Genomic DNA, 4,288 nt, shown 5'->3' with positions numbered 1-4,288 from the left:
CAAATGCAACAGCAAAGAAATTTATACACAAGGCTGTGAGGAAAGCCAAACAGAATGCAACTGACAAAGTCCCAAAAATTGTGGCCAGCTGAGGGTGCAAAAGACATCAGACACTCCATCTATGTGTGAAGCATGGGTGGTCACTCTCACAGCTTGGAAGCTTTGTGTGATGGGGACAGACCTAGAACTTTTAAGCCTTTACATGTAGAGGTTTTTACACTTTAAAAACGTTCTCCACACTCTTTTACAAAACTGTTTCTTCAAAGAATCACCTACTGAAAGTTTCTTTAGAAAGCCAAAAACAGTTGTTCTGTGGCATCGCTCCAGAGAGCCTTTTTTGGCACCATTATTTCTAAGAGTGCAGAGGTGATATGGGCTGTGTGAGGGATTTGAGGAGAGGTGTGATGCTGTAAAGAGTGAGTAATGGGTGTGCTGGCTTGATAGGCTTCGGTGGATCTGGACATCTACTAGAAGTCATTGGGTCTACACTCCTGCATTATGGCACAGGGCCAGATGGGATTACTGCTGACTCACACACTCAGGCAGTGGAGCTCAGCCAACTCTATACCTCTCTCTCTCTATCTCTGGCCTCTACCTGTTGCAGGAGCACTCTAGGGTAGGTGATGAAACTCTGAAGCCATGCTGCTATTAGTTAGCACTAGCTCCTGTCGCACATATCTCCACTGCTTCTGCTAATTAAATCCCAAGTCACCTGCTTCCAAACTCCCCCACCAGCACATGTGACAGAAACTTAAGACACAGCAACTTAAGAAGTGGGTGCACACTATTAGATTTCCTAACTGATCAAAGTGGCATGGCTGTAAGGCAGGCAGGTTATTGACATTTAAGAGAAACAGAAGAGGACTGAGAAAGATATAGAGAATACATAAGTCCATGTGAGTGTGTGTCTGTGTTGAGAATGCAAATAAAAAGTAAGAAATAAAAACACAAAGAGAAAGCAGTGATTAGTCAATTCTGTCTGACCTGTATTAAATTGAAAACAGTACAAAAACACAATGTTTTATTTTTTAACGTTATGAACTGTTATTTTTTTGGTAAATAAATCACTGCTGTTGGAACAAAATGCCACGCCTGCTAGAGACTCGTTTAGTGTAATGGACTACATTTCCCAGGATAACCTGGGAGATCACATGACGGCAGACTTCCCTATGGAGTCAGAAACCTTCGTGGACTCCATTACCCAGCAGCCAAGGGGAGATCATGTGACCAGTGACGAACTGCCTCGCACCTATCAGCACTCACAGTCACCGGAGTTCTGAATGGTTTCACCTGTGTGTTTTAGTCATATGACTAATTTAGTATATTAGCCCGGGGTTTAGCTTAGGATCCTTGTGAGGTATTGTTTCTCTCTAGAACTTACTGAGCATTTTTTCTGGTTTGATATATTCTGTTTTGACCCCAATCTTGTTTTCTTTGACTATGTTTTTGCCTGCTCCTTTTGTACTGTTGCTTGTTTATTGGATTTGTGATTTTGACCTTTTTTGCCTGCCTTTTTGACTCTGCCTTTTGTCTCGCCCTCTGGACTTGTTTGCCTGTTGTTATGATCACCTTCGTGATCATCTATCACTTTTTGGTTTTGACCCTCGCCTGTACTTCGACTACGACTTTGCCTAGTGTAAATAAAACTTGTACTTTCACTTTTATCCGCACGCGTCTGAACCTTGCTGCTTGGTTACAGAATGCCTCGCCTGCCATGCAGATGGCGGATTCGGAAGCTTTCCAGAAAGTGTTATCAGAGCAAGGGCAGCTATTGGGCAGACACCAGCATGTGTTATCCAGAGTAACACATTCTCTGGAAACCCTAGCACAACAACAAGTGGAACAGCAGGCTCAGTTAGCCCAACTGGTGGCTAACGTGAAGGGACAGACTGGGCAGCTTCAAGCTATGAGCTTCACGAAGACCACGACCACCACCGGATTCCAAACTGCTGCTGAGGACAACACTCAAAACATTTTTCCGGTTAGTAAACCCGATAGATTTTTCGTGGCACCCTGACAAATTCAGAGGGTTCTTGCTACAATGTTCAGTGTATTTTGATAACTCACCTGCCAGCACAGATCAAGCCAAGATATCGTTCATAGTTTCACGCTTAGCTGACAAAGCTTTAGAATGGACTACTGCTAGCTGGGGTCACATGCACCGTCTTTCATATACTAAGTTTGTGAAGGAATTCAAGACAGTTTTTGATCACCCTTATGAGGGTAAAATTAGCAGTGAAATTTTATCCAAGTTACGTCAAGGCAATCGCTCCGTGGTGGAGTACTCTTAAGAATTTCGGACATTAGCGGCTAGTAGTGGATGGAACAAGGCTGCTCTTTTGGTGATGTTTTCGACAAGGACTGAATCCAGAAATTCTGACTGAATTAGCCAGCAAGGATGATGACTTGTCACTAGATCAGTTAATTAGGCGCCGGCCCCTAATGTGGTGAGTGTTCCCACAAAGGGGTTTGTTTCAAAATCAGTTTTGTTGCCTGTATCAATTTACTGTCATCCCCACTCTCTTGTGATTTCAGCCCTGATCGACTCCGGAGCCAAAGGGAACTTCATCAGCGCCCACCTGGTGGAACAACCACAGGTCCCAGTACAGAAGTTCCCGACGGTATTGAAAGTAGCAGCACTAGATGGAGGACCAGTGAGGATGGGCACCTTTTCCGGAGTCACAAAACCCATAGAATTGCAGACGGGTGCCCTTCACAAAGAAAAGATTTCCCTGTTAGTATTGGAACAGTCAGAGTTTGAACTGATCTTGGGCCTTCCTTGGTTAGAGAAACATAATCCTACTATCTCATGGACTGATCATACTATAACTAAGTGGTCAGATTATTGTTTCCAGTCCTGTCTTCACACTCCTGTTTCCATTTCCTCCACATCTATTGAAAGTCCCAATGCTGACGCCTCCTTTGTTATTCCTCCCGAGTACTTGGTCTTGAAAGAAGTGTTTAATAAACAAAAGGCCACAGAACTGCCCCCACACTGAGACTATGATTGTTCCATTGAACTAGTTGAAGACCCAGTTTTCCCCAAAGCTCATGTCTATCCCTTAACCCAAGAGGAACAGGAAGCCCTAGATATTTACATTAAAGAGGCCCTACAGCAAGGGTTCATTCGACCCTCCACTTCACTGATAGCTTCCAGTTTTTCTTTATTAAAAAGAAGGATGGCGGTCTACGCCCTTGCATAGACTACAGAGCCCTAAACCAAATCTCAAAACCATACCCTTATCCACTTCCGTTAGTCCCCGTATCATTAGAGCAATTGCAAGGCGCTAAGTACTTCACCAAGCTAGATCTCCGTAGTGCTTATAATCTCATTCGTATTAAGAAAGGGGATGAGTGGAAGACTGCCTTTGTGACCACCAGGGAGCACTATGAGTATCAGGTGATGCCCTTCGGGCTCTCTATCGACCCCTCAGTATTCCAAGCATTCATAAATGACGTCCTTAGAGATATGCTTGGGCAATATGTGATCACATATCTAGACGATATCCTAGTATATTCTCCCAACCTGGACCTCCGTGTTCAACATGTCCGAGCGGTACTTCAGCGTTTACTTGATCACAATTTGTTCTTAAAAGGAGAAAAATGTGAGTTTCACCTACAAACCGTAGCATTCCTAGGTTACATCATAAGCCCACAAGGTGTTACCATGGATGACCACAAGGTGGAAGCAGTTGTGCAATGGCCACAGCCAGTGTCAGTAAAAGTACTACAGAGGTTCCTAGGTTTTGCTAATTTCTATAGACGCTTCATAAGGAACTTTAGCGGTATTGCAGCCCCCTGACCTCCCTACTCAAGGGTTCCCTCAAAAGAATCACCTGGTCTGAGCAAGCTGAGGTAGCATTCCAACGACTTAAAGAGGCTTTCACTACAGCCCCCATCTTACACCACCCTGATCCTAACCTGCCATTTGTAATCGAAGTCGATGCCTCCGAAACTGGAGTCGGGGCTGTTCTATCCCAGAGAACTGGAAATCCCCAAAAACTCTATCCAATTGCCTTTTACTCCCACAAACTGTCCTCTGCAGAAAGACATGATGGGATAGGCGATCGAGAATTGTTGGCCGTGAAACTAGCTCTAGAAGAGCGGAGGCATTGGCTTGAAGGGGCTAAGTTTCCATTCACGGTTCTGACAGATCACAAGAATCGGGAGTATCTGCGCACTGCTAAAAGACTCAACTCACGTCAAGCCCGATGGTCGCTTTTCTTTTCACAATTTCGTTTCTGCATCACTTATAGACCCAGGTCCCGGGACACTAAGGTAGATGCCC

At 44.5% G+C, this 4,288-nt stretch overlaps 1 long non-coding RNA gene across 1 annotated transcript; it reads left to right on the top strand.

Moving 5' to 3' along the window:
- Positions 1 to 1,283: 1,283 nt before the first annotated feature.
- Positions 1,284 to 3,694, top strand: LOC118815625. Its single transcript, XR_005007810.1, has 3 exons — positions 1,284 to 1,357; positions 1,700 to 1,981; positions 2,536 to 3,694. It is a non-coding gene; the product is annotated as an uncharacterized LOC118815625 (long non-coding RNA).
- The last annotated feature ends 594 nt before the right edge of the window (positions 3,695 to 4,288 follow it).

The sequence above is a fragment of the Colossoma macropomum genome, unplaced genomic scaffold (assembly GCF_904425465.1).
Source record: "Colossoma macropomum unplaced genomic scaffold, Colossoma_macropomum, whole genome shotgun sequence".
Classification (NCBI taxonomy): Eukaryota; Metazoa; Chordata; class Actinopteri; order Characiformes; family Serrasalmidae; genus Colossoma; species Colossoma macropomum.
The sequence above is the reverse complement of the archived record's forward strand: the minus strand, read 5'-3'. Positions and strand labels throughout refer to the sequence as shown.